Source organism: Arachis hypogaea, chromosome 19 (assembly GCF_003086295.3).
Source record: "Arachis hypogaea cultivar Tifrunner chromosome 19, arahy.Tifrunner.gnm2.J5K5, whole genome shotgun sequence".
Classification (NCBI taxonomy): Eukaryota; Viridiplantae; Streptophyta; class Magnoliopsida; order Fabales; family Fabaceae; genus Arachis; species Arachis hypogaea.
In genome coordinates, this window is record NC_092054.1 from 29,770,500 (window position 1) to 29,788,597 (window position 18,098).

The window sequence follows — 18,098 nt, forward strand, 5'->3', positions numbered from 1 at the left end:
TTCACTTATGTATTTTCAACGGTGGAGTTTCTACACCCCATAGATTAAGGTGTGGAGATCTGCTGTTCCTCATGAATTAATGCAAAGTACTATTGTTTTTCTATTCAACTCAAGCTTATTCTTATTCTAAGATATTCATTCGCACACAAGAACATGATAAATGTGATGATCAAGTGACACTCATCACCATTCTCACTTATGAACGCATGCCTGACAAACACTTCCGTTCTACATGAAAACAAGCTTGAATGCATATCTCTTAGCCTCCTGGTTCACGATCAGAGTCTTCGTGGTAAAGGCTAGAATTATTGGCGGCCATTCCTGAGATCCGGAAAGTCTAAACCTTGTCTGTGGTATTCCGAGTAGGATCTGGGAAGAGATGACTGTGACGAGCTTCAAACTCGCGAGTGTTGGGCGTGGTGACAGACGCAAAAGGATCAATGGATCCTATTCCAACATGAGTGAGAACCGATAGATAATTAGCCGTGCGGTGACAGCACATTTGGACCATTTTCACTAAGAGGATGGACGGTAGCCATTGACAACGGTGATCCCCCAACATACAGCTTGCCATGAAAAGGAGTATGAATGATTGGATGAAGACAATAGGAAAGCAGAGGTTCAGAAGGAACAAAGCATCTTCATATGCTTATCTGAAATCCCACCAATGAATTACATAAGTACTTCTATCCTATTTTATATTTTATTTATATTTTAATTCTCTAAACTTCATAACCATTTGAATATGCCTGACTGAGATTTACAAGATGACTATAGCTTGCTTCAAGCCGACAATCTCCGTGGGATCGACCCTTACTCACGTAAGGTTTATTACTTGGACGACCCAGTGCACTTGCTGGTTAGTTGTGCGGAGTTGTGAAAAAGAGTTGAGATTACAATTGTGCGTACCAAGTTGTTGGCACCATTGAGATCACAATTTCGTGCACCAAGTTTTTGGCGCCGTTGCCGGGGATTGTTCGAGTTTGGACAACTGACGGTTCATCTTGTTGCTCAGATTAGATAATTTTATTTTAATTTTAAGCTTTTTGTTTTTATTATTTTATTTTTGAAAAAAGAAATTTTCAAAAGAATAAATTATTTTATGTCTTCTGAATTTTTAAGAACGAATTCTAGAGTTTCATGATGATTTGTTGAAGTCTGGCTGGTTGTGAAACCATGTCTAAACTTTTGGACCGAGGTTTCAACTTATCATCACAAGAGCTTGTTGATTTCTATCAATCTTGCTGTTGAATGTAATGATCTGCTAAAGCTTGGCTGTCCATTGGCCATGTCTAGTGTTTTGGACCGAAGCTTTCACTGAAAGCTCATGTCTAATTCCTGGACCGAAGTTTTAGACTAACATTGCATGATTCCTGGAATTCTCATTAAAAATTTTGAATTTCTTATTTTCTCTTTTTCCAATTAATTTTTGAAAAATTACAAAAAAATAAATAAAATCATAAAAATAAAAAATAATGTGTGTTTCTTGTTTGAGTCTAGTGGCTATTTCTAAGTTTGGTGTCCTGCATATTTTTTATTTTCTTGCATTTTTCGAATATATGCATTATGTTCTTCATTAATCTTCAAGTTGTTCTTGATGATTTACTTGGGTTTGATCTTTAAATTCTCTTGTTTTGTGTCTTTTGTTGTTTCTCATGTGTATTCTCAAGTCGTTAGTGTCTCTAATATGAAAAATTTCTAAATTTGGTGTCTTGCATGCATTGTTTATTTGATCTTAGTTTTCCATGATTAGTTTCATTTTATTGTTTTTCATCATTAAAAATTCAAAAAAAAATTTTCAAAATTTTGTCTTTTCAAGTCAATAATACAGAGAATTGAAGATTCAGAACATTCAGCAGAGGAATTACAGAGAAAAAGCTGGGCGTTCAAAACGCCCAGTGAAGAAGGAAAACTGGCATTTAAATGCCAGCCAGGTACCTGGCTGGGTGTTAAACGCCCAAAAGGGTAGTATTTTGGGTGTTAAACGCCAGAATGGATACCATTCTGGGCGTTTAACGCCAGGATAACACAAGGGAGGCAAGTTAGTTTTTAATTCAAATATTTTTCAAATTTTCATAATTTTTCAAAATCAAATCTTTTCCAAATCATGTTTTTTCTATCATATCTTTTTCAAAATCAAATCCTTTCCATTTTTTCTCTCACTATTTTCGAAAATCCTTGCTACCGATTAATTATTTGATTCAAAAATTTCAAGTTTGTTACTTATTTGTTAAGAAAGGTTCAATATTTGAATTTTAGAATCATATCTTTTAAATTTCTTGTTAGCCAAGTCATTAATTTTAAAAATCAAATCTTTTTAAATTATTTTTCAATCATATCTTCTCAATCATATCTTTTCAATCACATCTTTCTCAAAATAATTTTTAATCATATCTTTTTTATTGCCAATTTCAAAATCTTTTTCAAAATTACTTAACCACTTTCTCACTTTTAATTTTCGAAAACCATCATCCACTTTTTCAAAATTCTTTTTAATTATTTTAAAATTTTTAGTTTTATTTAAAAATTTGTTTTCGAATATTTTCCCCCCTTCTCACCTTTTTCTATTTAAGACTAACACTTCTCCTCTATTAGCAATTCGAACACTCCCTCTCTATAAGTTCAAATTCTCCTCTCTACCTTATTCTTCTATTCTTCTTTTCCTCTGACACATTAAGGAATCTCTATACTGTGACATAGAGGATTCCATACTTTCTTTATCTTCTTCTCTTTCATATGAACAGGAACAAAGATAAAGGCATTCTTGTTGAAGCTGATCTTGAACCTGAAAGGACCTTGAAGAGAAAGCTAAGAGAAGCTAAAGCACAAAACTCTGAAGAGGACCTGACAGAAATTTTCGAAAAGGAAACAGACAAAACAAACATGGCCGAACCCAACAACAATGGTGGAGATGCAAGGAAGATGCTTGGTGACTTTATTGCACCCTCTTCTGACTTCTGTGGAAGGAGCATCTCAATTCCTGCAATTGGAGCAAACAACTCTGAGTTAAGGCTCAATTAGTTTCTCTAATGCAGCAGAATTGCAAGTATCATGGACTTCCATTGGAAGATCCTCATCAGTTTTTAGCTGTGTTCTTGCAAATCTGTGAAACTGTTAAGATTCATGGGGTTGACCCTGAGGTCTACAAACTTATGATTTTCCCTTTTGCTGTAAGAGACAGAGCTAGGACATGGTTGGACTCACAACCTAAGGATAGCCTGAACTCTTGGGAAAAGCTGGTCAATGCCTTCTTGGCAAAGTTCTTTCCACCTCAAAAATTGAGTAAGCTTAGAGTGGAAGTCCAAACCTTCAGACAAAAGGAAGGCAAATCCCTCTATGAAGCTTGGGAAAGATACAAGCAATTGATCAGAAGGTGTCCTTCTGGTATGCTTTCAGAATGGAGCATCATATGCATATTCTATGATGGTCTGTCTGAACTGTCCAAGATGTCATTGGACAACTCTGCTGGTGGATCTCTTCATCTGAAGAAGACGCCTGAAGAAGCTCAGGAACTCATTGAAATGGTTGCAAATAACCAATTCATGTACACTTCTGAAAGGAATCCTGTGGATAATGGGACAACTCAGAAGAAAGGAGTTCTTAAAATTGATACTCTGAATGCCATATTGGCTCAGAACAAAATATTGACTCAGCAAGTCAATATGATTTCTCAGAGTTTGAATGGATTGCAAGCTGCATCCAATAGTACTAAAGAATCATCTTCTGAAGAAGAAACTTATGATCCTGAGAATCCTGCAATGGCAGAGGTGAATTACATGGGAGAACTCTATGAAAACACCTATAATCCTTCATGGAGGAATCATCATAATCTCTCATAGAAGGATCAACAGAAGCCTAATCAAGGCTTCAATAATAACAATGGTGGAAGAAACATGTTTGGTAATAGCAAACCTTTTCCATCATCTTCTCAGCAACAGACAGAGAATTCTAAACAGAGCCATTTTGGCCTGGCAACCATAGTCTCTGATCTATCCAAGACCACACTAAGTTTCATGAATGAAACAAGGTCCTCCATTAGAAATTTGGAGGTACAGGTGGGTCAGCTGAGTAAGAAGATTACTGAAACTCCTCCCAGTACTCTCCCAAGAAATACAAAAGAAAATCCCAAGAGAGAGTGCAAGGCCATAACCATGACCAACATGGCCGAACCTGGAGAGAGTGAGGAGGACGTGAGTCCCAGTGAGGAAAGCCTCATGGGACGTCCTCTAGACAGAAAGGAATTTCCCTTTGAGGAACCAAAGGAATCTGAGGCTCATACAGAGACCATAGAGATTCCATTGAACTTCCTTCTGCCATTCATGAGCTCTGATGAATATTCTTCCTCTGAAGAAGATGAAGACATCACTGAAGAGCAAGTTGCTAAATATCTAGGAGCAATCATAAAGCTGAATGCCAAGTTATTTGGTACTGAAACTTGGGAGGATGAATCCCCCTTGTTCACCAATGAGCTGAATGCATTAATGAGACAGACATTACCTCAGAAGAAACCGAATCCCGGAAAATTCTTCATACCTTGTATCATAGGCACCATGACCTTTGAGAAGGCTCTGTGTGACCTGGGGTCAGGGATAAACCTCATGCCACTCTCCGTAATGGAGAATTTGGGAATCTTTGAGGTACAAGCTGCAAGAATCTCAATAGAGATGGCAGACAAATCAATGAAATAGGCTTATGGACTAGTAGAGGATGTGCTAGTGAAGGTTGAAGGCCTTTACACCCCTGCTGATTTCGTAATCCTAGACACTGGGAAGGATGAGGATGAATCCATCATCCTTGGCAGACCCTTCCTAGCCACAACAAAAGCTGTGATTGATGTTGACAGAGGAAAGTTGGTCCTTAAGTTGAATAAGGACTACCTTGTATTCAAGACTCAAGGTTCTCCTTCTGTAACCATGGAGAGGAAGCATAAAGAACTTCTCTCAATACAGAGTCAAACAAAACCCCCACATTCAAACTCTAAGTTTGGTGTTGGGAGGCCCCAACCCTGCTCTAATTATCTGTGAGGCTCCATGAGAGCTCACTGTCAAGCTATTGACATTAAAGAAGCGCTTATTGGAAGGCAACCCAATGTTACTTAATTATATCTATTTATTTTCCATTGTTATTTTATATTTTCTTTAGGTTGATGATCATGTGAAGTCACAAAAACAACTGAAAAATCAAAAATAGAATGAAAAACAGCATTAAAAATAGCTCACCCTGGAGGAAGAGCTTACTGGCATTTAAACGCCAGTAAGAGTAGCAGAATGGACGTTAAACGCCCAGTCTGGCACCATTATGAGCATTTAACGCCAGAAATGGGCACTAGACTAGCATTTAACGCCAGAAACAGGCACCAGTCTGGCGTTTAACGCCAGAACAGGGCACTAAGTTGGCGTTAAACGCCAAGAAAGGGAGAAAAGCTGGCGTTAAACGCCAGAAACAAGTAGCAATCTGGCGTTTAATGCCAGAATTGCACTCTAAGGGAGTTTTGCACGCCTAAATAGAGCAGGGATGTTAAAGTCCTTGACCCCTCAGGATCCCCAGCTACCCCACCTCTTCTTCTCTCCTCTTCACACCTTTCCATAACACTCTTCCCCAAATACCCTTCACCAATCACCTCATTCACTTTTCCCCAAAACACCACCAACCTTCAAATTCAAACTCTTTCCCCCCCAAACCCAACCCCAAATACACGAACCTAACCCTACCCCACTCCTATATATACCCCTCATCACTCCTTTAATTTCACACATCACACATACCTTATACCCCCTTGGCCGAACTCACCCTCACCCTCCATCTCCTCCATTTTCCTCTTCTTCTCCTTCATTCTTTCTTCTTTGCTCGAGGACGAGCAAACACTTTAAGTTTGGTGTGGTAAAAGCATTGCTTTTTATTTTTCCATAACCATTTATGGCACCAAAGGCCAGAGAAACCTCTAGAAAGAGGAAAGGAAAGGCAAAAACTTCCACCTCAGAGTTATGGGAGATGGAGAGATTCATCTCAAAGGTCCATCAAGACTACTTCTATGAAGTTGTGGCCAAGAAGAAGGTGATCCCTGAGGTCCCTTTCAAGCTCAAAAGGAGTGAGTATCCGGAGATCCGACATGAGATTAGAAGAAGAGGATGGGAAGTTCTCTCCAATCCTATTCAACAAGTCGGAATCTTAATGGTTCAAGAGTTTTATGCAAATGCATGGATCACTAGGAACTATGATCAAAGTATGAACCCGAATCCAAAGAATTGGCTTACAATGGTTCGGGGAAATACTTAGATTTCAGTCCAGAAAATGTAAGGTTGGCGTTCAACTTGCCAATGATATAAGAAAATGCACGCCCCTACACTAGAAGGGTCAACTTTGATCAAAGGTTGTACCAAGTCCTCATGGACATATGTGTGGAAGGAGCTCAATGGAAAAGTGACTCAATAGGAAAACCAGTTCAATTGAGAAAACCGGACCTTAAGCCTGTAGCTAGAGGATGGTTGGAGTTTATCCAACGCTCTATCATTCCTACTAGCAACCGATCTGAAGTAACTGTGGATCGGGCCATCATGATCCATAGTATCATGATTGGGGAGGAAGTGGAAGTTCATGAGATTATACCTCAAGAACTCTACAAGGTGGCTGATAGGTCCTCCACTTTGACAAGGTTAGCCTTTCCTCACCTCATTTCTCACTTCTGCAATTCAGCTGGGATTGTCATAGAGGGAGACATCCTCATTGAAGAGGACAATCCCATCACTAAAAAGAGGATGGAGCAAACAAGAGAGCCCACTCATGGACCTCAACAAGAGCATGAGGAAATTCCTCATCATAAAATCCCTGAGATGTCTCAAGGGATGCACTTTCCTCCACAAAACTATTGGGAGCAAATTAACACCTCCCTAGGAGAATTAAGTTCCAACATGGGACAACTAAGGCTGGAGCACCAAGAGCACTCCATCATACTCCATGAGATTAGAGACGATCAAAGAGCTATGAGGGAGGAGCAACAAAGGCAAGGAAGAGACATAGAGGAGCTCAAGAGCACCATTGGTTCTTCAAGAGGAAGAAGACGCCACCCTCACTAAGGTGGACCCGTTCCTTAATCTCCTTGTCTATTTATTTTTTTTCTGTTTTTCATTTCCTATGCTTTATGTTCTATCTATGTTTGTGTCTTTATTACATGATCATTAGTGTCTTAGTGTCTATGCCTTAAAGCTATGAATGTCCTATGAATCAATCACCTTTCTTAAATGAAAAATGTTTTTAATTGCAAAAGAACTAGAAGTACATGAATTTCAAATTTTAAAGTAGTTTAATTATTTTGATGTGGTGGCAATACTTTTTGTTTTCTGAATGAATGCTTGAACATTGCATATTTTTGAATTTGTTGTTTATGAATGTTAAAATTGTTGGTTCTTGAAAGAATGATGAAAAAGGAGAAATGTTATTTGATAATCTGAAAAATCATATAATTGATTCTTGAAGCAAGAAAAAGCAATGAAAAGCTTGCAGAAAAAAATGGCAAAAAAAAAAAAGAAAGAAAAAAAAAGCAAGCAGAAAAAGCCAATAGCCCTTTAAACCAAAAGGCAAGGGTAAAATAAAAAGGATCCAAGGCTTTGAGCATCAGTGGATAGGAGGGCCCACAGGAATAAAATCCTGGCCTAAGCGACTAAACCAAGCTGTCCCTAACCATGTGCTTGTGGCGTGAAGGTGTCAAGTGAAAAGCTTGAGACTGAGCGGTTAAAGTTATGGTCCAAAGCAAAAAGAGTGTGCTTAAGAGCTCTGGACACCTCTAACTGGGGACTCTAGCAAAGCTGAGTCACAATCTGAAAAGGTTCACCCAGATATGTGTCTGTGGCATTTATGTATCCGGTGGTAATACTGGAAGACAAAATGCTTAGGGCCACAGCCAAGACTCATAAAGTAGCTGTGTTCAAGAATTAACATACTGAACTAGGAGAATCAATAACACTATCTAAATTCTGAGTTCCTATAAATGCCAATCATTCTGAGCTTCAAGGGATAAAGTGAGATGCCAAAACTGTTCAGAAGCAAAAAGCTAATAGCCCTACTCATCTGATTAAGACTGATCTTCATAGATGTTTTCGAAATTTATTGTATATTCTCTTCTTTTTATCCTACTTTGTTTTTAGTTGCTTGGGGACAAGCAACAATTTAAGTTTGGTGATGTAATGAGTGGATAATTTATATGCTTTTTGGCATTGTTTTTAGGTAGTTTTTAGTATGTTTTAGTTAGTTTTTATTATATTTTTATTAGTTTTTAAATAAAAATCACATTTCTGGACTTTGCTATGAGTTTGTGTATTTTTCTGTGATTTCAGGTATTTTCTGGCTGAAATTGAGGGACCTGAGAAAAAATCTGATTCAGAGGCTGAAAAAGGACTGCAGATGCTGTTGGATTCTGACCTCCCTGCACTCGAAATGGATTTTCTAGAGCTACAGAAACCCAATTGGCGCGCCCTCAATTGCGTTGGAAAGTAGACATCCTGCAGAAATTTATAATAGTTCATACTTTGCCCGATTTTGATAATGCAAACTGGCGTTTGAATGCCAACTTTCTACCCTATTCTGGCGTTAAACATCAGAACTGGCATAAAAGCTGGAGTTAAACGCCCAAACTGGCACTAAAACTGGCGTTTAAATCCAAGAAGAGTCTCTACACATGAAAGCTTCAATGCTCAGCCCAAGCACACACCAAGTGGGCCCCGGAAGTGGATTTCTGCACTATCTACACTTAGTTACTTATTTTCTATAACCCTAGCTATTAGTTTAGTATAAAAACTACTTTTAGTGATTTATTTTATAATCTTTGATCAGTTTTATGCTATCATAGATCATTGTACACGTTTGGAGGTTGGCCTCACGGCCATGCCTAGACCTTTCACTTATGTATTTTCAACGGTAGAGTTTCTACACCCCATAGATTAAGGTGTGGAGCTCTGCTGTTTCTCATGAATTAATGAAAAGTACTATTGTTTTTCTATTCAACTCAAGCTTATTCTTATTCTAAAATATTCATTCACACACAAGAACATGATGAATGTGATGATCAAGTGACACTCATCACCATTCTCACTTATGAACGCGTGCCTGACAAACACTTCCGTTCTACATGAAAACAAGCTTGAATGCATATCTCTTAGCCTCCTGGTTCACAATCAGAGTCTTCGTGGTATAGGCTAGAATTATTGGTGGCCATTCCTGAGATCTGGAAAGTCTAAACCTTGTCTGTGGTATTCCGAGTAGGATCTGGGAAGGGATGACTGTGACGAGCTTCAAACTCGCGAGTGTTGGGCGTAGTGACAGACGCAAAAGGATCAATGGATCCTATTCCAACATGAGTGCAGCCGAGGTACGGGGCGATTAGGGCCTTTCTGGTATAGGCTAGAACCAAGACACATCATTCTCTGATCTGGAAGATTCGACCTTTGTCTGTGGCACTTTGAGTAGGATCACCAAGGGAATGGACTGCAGGAGCTTCACCCCTGTTCAGATTGGATGACCGCTGACCCAGCGTTTGATCTGAAGCAGAGGAAATTAATGACCACTGACCCGGCGTTAATCATTTACAGCCTGCCATGGAATTAATCAATCAAAAGTTGGAGTAGATGGTGAAAAAAGTTGATCCAGAAGGAAGAAGCATCTCCAAAACCTCAATCGTTCTATCATCCCTGATTTCACATCTATCTGGTAACGTTTTATTTATTTATCTATTTTATGCGTTTTTCACAACAACTATCATCTTTTCTATCCGCCTGACTAAGATCTACAAGGTAACCATTTCTTGCTCAAACTAACAATCTCCGTGGGATCGATCCTCACTCACCTGAGGTATTACTTGGACGATCCGGTGCACTTGTCGGTCTATCTGTGTGAATATTACGAAGTCAATTTTGTGCACCAAGTTTTTGGTGCCATTGCTGGGGATTGTTCGAGTTTGGACAACTGACGGTTCATCTTGTTGCTTAGATTACAAAAAATTTATCTTCTTTTTGGTTTAGAGTAACTAATAATTGAGTCTTCTGTTTGAGTTTAGTTTCATGTTTTAAGTTTGGTGTTAATTGCATGTTTTTATTTGTATTCATATTTTTATTTACATGTTCTTAGTTCTTTCTTGATCTTCAAATTGTTCTTGATAATTTTCCTTATTTGATTTTTAAATTTTCTTGTTTGGTGTCTGTTGTTGTTTATCTTATACATTTTCGAATTATTAGTGTCCAGAGTATAAAAATTTTTTAAGTTTGATGTCCTTTGTGTTTTTATTTTCTTAGAGATTTCCAAAATTTGTTCTTGATATTCATCTTGATCTTCAAAGTTTTCTTGTTTGTTTTCTTTATTTTGATCTAAAAATTCTAAGTTTGGTGTCACTTTATTGTTTTTCTTTTTCCTCATTAAATTCAAAAAAATATCTTTTCTTTTATTTACTCATCAATTTCGAATTCCTTGGGTTGACTTAGTCAAAGTTTTTAAAATTTGGTAGTTTCTTGTTAGTCAAGTTAAAATTTCAATTTTAAAAATTTATCTTTTTAAATCTTTTTCAAAACAAATTCTTTTTCAATTTGCTTTTTTATATTTTTCGAAAATCTTTTATAAAATTTTTCAAAATCTTTTTATTTTTTTTTATTTTCGAATTACTTGTCCTAATTTATTAGTTTGATTGAAAAATTTTAAGTTTAGTGTTTTCTTGTTAAGAAAGATTCAACCTTTAAAATTTTAAAATCATATCCTTTTCAAATATTTTCTTTTATTTATTTATTTTCTTACAAGTATCTTTAATTTTAAGACATATCTTTTCCAAAATTTCCTCTCTCTTTATTTTTTGAAAATCCTCACCCATTATTTTTCAAATCTATTTAATTAATTAATTAATTTAGTTTTCTAATTTTGTTTATTTCTCTTCTTTTAATTTTCGAAACTTATACCTTCTTTTTTCATTTACTTTATTTTAATTTCCTTAATTTTGAAAAAAATAAATAAAAATAATAAATAAAATTTTTATTTCACATTCCACATCATCTCCCTTTCTCCATCATGGACTCAAGTGGAAATGAACAGTCCAAAAGGACTCTGGGGTCGTATGCTAACCCCATTACTCCTTCATATAGGAGTAGTATCTATATACCTCCCGTCAGAGCCAGCAATTTTGAGCTAAACCCTTAGCTCATTATGATGGTGCAGCAAAACTGCCAGTATCCCGGTCTTCCACAAGAAGAACCTACTGAGTTTCTGGCACAGTTCTTACAAATTGCTGACACAGTACGTGATAAAGAAGTAGATCAGGATGTCTACAGATTATTACTGTTTCCATTTGCTATAAAAGATCAAGCTAAGAGGTGGTTAAATAACCAACCCACAGCAAGCATAAGAACATGAAAACAGTTATCAAACAAATTCCTGAATCAATATTTCCCTCCAAAAAGGATGACACAGCTAAGGTTGGACATCCAAGACTTTAAATAAGAGGATAATGAATCTCTTTATAATGCCTGGGAGAGGTACAGAGAGATGCTAAGGAAATGCTCCTCTGAAATATTTTCAGAATGGGTGCAGTTAGACATCTTCTACTACGGGCTTACAGAAAAGGCCCAGATGTCTCTAGACCACTCAGCTGGTGGATCTGTACACATGAGGAAGATAATTGAAGAGGCTCAAGAGCTCATTGATACAATTGCTAGCAATCAGCATCTGTACTTAAGTAGTGAGTCCTCCATGAAAGAAGAGGCTAAATCATTATGCATTGAACTTAGCTCTCCAGAACAAGTTGTTGAACTCAATCAGCAATTGCTTCTTATAACAAAACAGTTAGCAGAATTTAAAGAGATGCTACAAGACACTAAAAATGCTAACAAGAATATGGAATCACAATTGGATCAGACAAGACAGCAGCTATCTAAACAGATAACAGAAGAGTGCCAAGCCGTTCATTTAAGGAGTGGGAAGACATTGAATGTCTCCACTCAAGGTAGCAGAAAGCCAAGAAAGGAACAACTGACAGAGGATGACCAAGCCACTGCCCAAAATCCCTCTGAGGACAGTAAGAGCCCAAAGAGGAATGATTCTGGCATTCAAACGCCAGAAAAGGGTGAATGGTATGCGAAATTGCTACTCAGGTTGTGAATTATTGTTCGAAATTGATTCCCTGGCAATGGCACCAAAAACGGATGCACAGAACCATGGTCTAAACATATCTTCACAACTTCGCATAACTAACCAGCAAGTGCACTGGGTCGTCCAAGTAATACCTTACGTGAGTAAGGGTCGAATCCCACGAAGATTGTTGGTATGAAGCAAGCTATGGTCACCTTGTAAATCTCAGTCAGGCGGATATCAAATGGTTATGGAGTTTTTGAAAATAATATAATAAAATAGGGATAGAAATACTTATGTAAAACATTGGTGAGAGTTTCAGATAAGCGAATAAAGATGCTTTCGTTCCTCTGAACCTCTGCTTTCCTGCTATCTTCATCCAGTCAGTCTTACTCCTTTCCATGGCTGGCTTTATGTGATACATCACCACTGTCAATGGCTACTTTCGGTCATCTCTCGGGAAAATGATCCAATGCCCTGTCACGGCACGGCTAATCGTCTGGAGGCATCACCCTTGTCAATGGATTCATCTTATCCTCTCAGTGAAAATGGTCAACGCACCCTGTCACGGCACGGCTATTCATCTGTCGGTTCTCGATCATGCTGGAATAGGATTTACTATCCTTTTGCGTCTGTCACTAACGCCCCGCAATCGCGAGTTTGGAGCTCGTCACAGTCATTCATTCATTGAATCCTACTCGGAATACCACAGACAAGGTTTAGACCTTCCGGATTCTCTTGAATACCGCCATCATTCTAGCTTACACCATGAAGATTCTGATTAAGAGATCTAAGAGATACTCATTCAGTCGAAGGTAGAACAGAAGTGGTTGTCAGGCACGCGTTCATAGGGAATGATGATGATTGTCACGTTCATCACATTCAGGTTGAAGTGCGAATGAATATCATAGAAGCGAAATAAGATGAATTGAATAGAAAACAGTAGTACTTTGCATTAATCTTTGAGGAACAGCAGAGCTCCACACCTTAATCTATGGAGTGTAGAAACTCTACCGTTAAAAATACATAAGTGAAAGTCCAGGCATGGCCGAGATGGCCAGCCCCCAAAACGTGATCAATAGATCAAAATATAATCCAAAGATCCAAAGATGATTCCAAATATTCAAAGATGATTCCAAAGATGTCTAATACAATAGTAAAAGGTCCTATTTATAATAAACTAGCTACTAGGGTTTACAGAAGTAAGTAATTAATGCATAAATCCACTTCCGGGGCCCACTTGATGTGTGCTTGGGCTGAGCTTTAACTTTCCACGTGCAGAGGCCATTTGTGGAGTTGAACGCCAGGTTTTGATCCATTTCTAGCGTTCAACTCTGGTTTTGGATCCTTTTCTGGCGCTGGACGCCAGAATTGGGCAGAAAGCTGGCGTTGAACGCCAGTTTGCGTCGTCTATTCTTGGCCAAAGTATAGACTATTATATTTTTTTGGAAAGCCCTGGATGTCTACTTTCCAACGCAATTGGAATCGCGCCATTTTGAGTTCTGTAGCCCCAGAAAATCCATTTTGAGTGCAGGGAGGTCAGAATCCAACAGCATCAGCAGTCCTTCTTCAATCTCTGAATCTGATTTTTGCTCAAGTCCCTCAATTTCAGCCAAAAAATACCTGAAATCACAGAAAAATACACAAACTCATATTAAAGTCCAGAAATGTGATCTGAACATAAAAACTAATGAAAACATCCCTAAAAGTAACTAGATCCTACTAAAAACATACTAAAAACAATGCCAAAAAGCGTATAAATTATCCGCTCATCACAACACCAAACTTAAATTGTTGCTTGTCCCCAAGCAACTGAAAATCAAATAGGATAAAAAGAAGAGAATATACTATAAATTCCAAACTATCAATGAAGCATAGCTCCAATCAAATGAGCGGGACTTATAGCTTTTTGCCTCTTGAATAGTTTTGGCATCTCACTTCATCCATTGAAGTTCAGAATGATTGGCTTCTATAGGAACTCAGAGTTCAGATAGTGTTATTGATTCTCCTAGTTCAGTATGATGATTCTTGAACACAGCTTCTTTATGAGTCTTGGCCGTGGCCCTAAGCACTTTGTTTTCCAGTATTACCACCGGATACATAAATGCCACAGACACATAACTGGGTGAACCTTTTCAGATTGTGACTCAGCTTTGCTAAAGTCCCCAATTAGAGGTGTCCAGGGTTCTTAAGCACACTCTTTTTTTGCTTTGGACCTTGACTTTAACCGCTCAGTCTCAAGTTTTCACTTGACACCTACACGCCACAAGCACATGGTTAGGGACAGCTTGGTTTAGCCGCTTAGACTAGGATTTTATTCCTTTAGGCCCTTCTATCCACTGATGCTCAAAGCCTTGGGATCCTTTTTATTTGCCCTTGCATTTTGGTTTTAAGATTAGCTTTTTGCTCTTGCCTCTTGGTTTTAAGAGCTTTTGGCTTTTTCTGCTTGCTTTTTCTCTTTATTTTTTTCGCCTATTTTTTTCTCTTTTTTTTTTCTGCAAGCTTTGTTCTTTGCTGCTTTTTCTTGCTTCAAGAATCATTTTTATGATTTTTCAGATTATCAAATAACATGTCTCATAGTCATCATTCTTTCAAGAGCCAACATATTTAACATTCATGAACAACAACTTCAAAAGACATATGCACTGTTCAAGCATTCATTCAGAAAACAAGAAGCATTGTCACCACATCAATATAATTAAACTAAGTTCAAGGATAAATTCAAAACTCATGTACTTCTTGTTCTTTTGAATTAAAACATTTTTCATTTAAGAGAGGTGATGGATTCATAGGACATTCATAACTTTAAGACAAAGTTACTAACTACTAATGATCATGTAATGAAGACACAAACACAGATAAGCACATAACATAGAAAACGAAAAACAGAAGAAATAAGAACAAGGAATGAATCCACCTTAGTGATGGTGGCGTTTCCTTCTTGAGGAACTAATGATGTCCTTGAGCTCTTCTATGTCTCTTCCTTGTCTTTGTTGCTCCTCCCTCATTGCTTTTTGATCTTCTCTAATTTCATGAAGGATGATGGAGTGCTCTTGATGTTCCACCCTTAGTTGCTTCCAATAATTGTGTGGAAGAAAATGTATCCCCTGAGGTGTCTCAGGGATCTCTTGATTTGCAGTCAAATATTCTACCACTGAGCTATAGACCCTTGATGGAAGCTTTTGTCTTCCCTTTCCTCTTTCTAGAGGTTTCTCTGGCCTTAGGTGCCATCAATGGTTATGGAAAAACAAAAAAGCTATGCTTTTACCACACCAAACTTAGAATATTGCTCACCCTCGAGCAAAGGAAGAAAGAATAGAAGAAGAAGAAGAAGATATGGAGGAGATGGAGGGATGTGTGTGTTTGGCCATATGGGTGGGATTGGGTGGGAAAGAGATGTTGAATTTTGAAGGTAGGTGGGTGTATGGATGTGAGTGGTAAATGGAAAACAGAAGGGATGATCATGAATGGAGAGAGAGGGTGAGAAGAAGTGAGTGGAGGTAGGTGGGGATCCTGTGGGGTCCACAGATCCTAAGATGATCCTGTAGGGTCCACAGATCCTGAGGTGTTCAAGGAATTACAACCTTGCACCAAATTAGGCATGTAAAATGCCCTTGCACACAACTCTGGGCGTTCAGCGCCAGGTTGGTGCCCATTTTGGGCGTTCAATGCCCATTTACTGGCCATATCTGGCGTTGAACGCCAGAACCATACTTGTTCTGGGCGTTCAGTGCCCAGAAGCTGCCCATTTTGGGCGTTCAGCGCCAGAACCATGCTCTGTTCTGACGCTGAACGCCAGACAGATGCTCCTCCAGGGTGTGATTTTTCTTCTGCTATTTTTGATTCCGTTTTCAATTTTTTTGTTTATTTTGTGACTCCACATGATCATTAACCTAAGAAAACATGAAAAACAAAAATAATAGAATTAGATAAATAAACATTGGGTTGCCTCCCAACAAGCGCTTCTTTAATGTCAATAGCTTGACAGTGGGCTCTCATGGAGCCTCACAGATGTGCAGAGCTTTGTTGAGACTCCTCAACACCAAACTTAGAGTTTGGATATGGGAGTTCAACACCAAACTTAGAGTTTGGATATGGCCTCCCAACACCAAACTTAGAGTTTGATTGTGGGGGCTCTAGTTGACTCTGTAGTGAGAGAAGCTTTTTATGCTTCCTCTCCATGGTTGCAGAGAGAGATCCTTGAGTTGCGAACACAAGGTTGTCCTCATTTAGTTGAAGGACTAGTTCTCCTCTGTCCACATCAATCACAGCTCTTGCTTTGTCTAGGAAAGGTCTTCCTAGGATGATGGATTCATCCTCTTCCTTTCCAGTATCCAGGACTATGAAATCAGCAGGGATGTAAAGGCCTTCAACCTTTACTAACACGTCTTCTACCTGTCCATAAGCCTGTTTTCTTGAATTTTCTGCCATCTCTAATGAGATTTTAGCAGCTTGCACCCCATAGATTTCCAGTTTCTCTATTACAGAGAGGGGCATGAGGTTTATACCTGAACAGAGGTCACACAGAGCTTTAAAGATCATGGTGCCTATGGTGCAAGGTATTAAGAACTTTCCAGGATCTTGTTTCTTCTGAGGCAATGTCAGTTGATCCAGATCACTTAGTTCATTGGTGAACAAGGGAGGTTCATCTTCCCAAGTCTTATTGCCAAATAGTTTGGCATTCAGCTTCATGATTGCACCAAGGAACTTGGTAGCTTGCTCTTCAGTAACATCCTCATTCTCTTCAGAAGAGGAATACTCATCAGAGCTCATGAAGGGCATAAGGAGGTTTAATGGAATCTCTATGGTCTCTAGATGAGCCTCAGATTCCCTTGGTTCCTCAGAGGGAACCTCCTTATTGATCACTGGACATCCCAAGAGGTCTTCCTCCTTGGGATTCACGTCCTCCTTTCCCTCTTTGGGTTCGGCCATTTTGGTTATGTCAATGGCCTTGCACTCTCCTTTTGGATTTTCTTCTGTATTGCTTGGGAGAGTACTAGGAGGGATTTCAGTGATCCTTTTACTCAGCTGGCCCACTTGTGCTTCCAAATTTCTAATGAAAGATCTTGTTTCATTCATGAAACTCACAGTGGCCTTAGATAGATCAGAGACTAGATTTGCTAAGCTAGATAGATTTTGCTCAGAATTCTCTATCTGTTGCTGAGTGGATGATGGAAAAGGCTTGCTATTGCTAAACCTGTTTCTTCCACCATTATTAAAGCCTTGTTGAGGCTTTTGATCCTTCCATGAGAGATTTGGGTGATTTCTCCATGATGGATTATATGTGTTTCCATATGGTTCACCCATGTAATTTACCTCTGCTATTGCAGGGTTCTCAGGATCATAAGCTTCTTCTTCAAAAGATGCCTCTTGAGTACTGTTGGATGCAGCTTGCATTCCATTCAGACTCTGAGAAATCATATTGACTTGCTGAGTCAATATTTTGTTCTGAGCCAATATGGCATTCAGAGTATCAATTTCAAGAACTCCCTTCCTCTGAGGTGTCCCATTGCTCACAGGATTCCTCTCAGAAGTGTACATGAACTGGTTATTAGCAACCATGTCAATGAGTTCTTGAGCTTCTGCAGGCGTTTTCTCTAGGTGAATGGATCCACCTGCAGAAGTATCCAATGACATCTTAGCTAAGTCAGACAGACCATCATAGAATATGTTCAGGATGGTCCATTCTGAAAGCATGTCAGAAGGACACTTTTTGGTCAGTCCTTTGTATCTCTCCCAAGCTTCATAGAGGGATTCACCTTCCTTCTGTCTGAAGGTTTGAACATCCACTCTAAGCTTACTCAGCTTTTGAGGAGGAAAGAACTTGGCTAAGAAAGCCTTGACCACCTTATCCCAAGAATTCAGGCTGTCTTTACGTTGAGAATCCAACCATATTCTAGCTCTGTCTCTTACAGCAAAAGGGAAAAGCATGAGCCTGTAGACTTCAGGATCTACTCCATTAGTCTTTACAGTATCACATATCTACAAGAATTCAGTTAAGA

At 38.6% G+C, this 18,098-nt stretch overlaps 1 non-coding gene across 1 annotated transcript; it reads left to right on the forward strand.

The window, feature by feature from the left end:
- The first annotated feature begins 17,787 nt into the window (after nt 1-17,787).
- LOC112782018 (small nucleolar RNA R71) lies at nt 17,788-17,895 on the forward strand. Its single transcript, XR_003192762.1, has one exon. It is a non-coding gene; the product is annotated as a small nucleolar RNA R71 (small nucleolar RNA).
- Nucleotides 17,896-18,098: the final 203 nt, after the last annotated feature.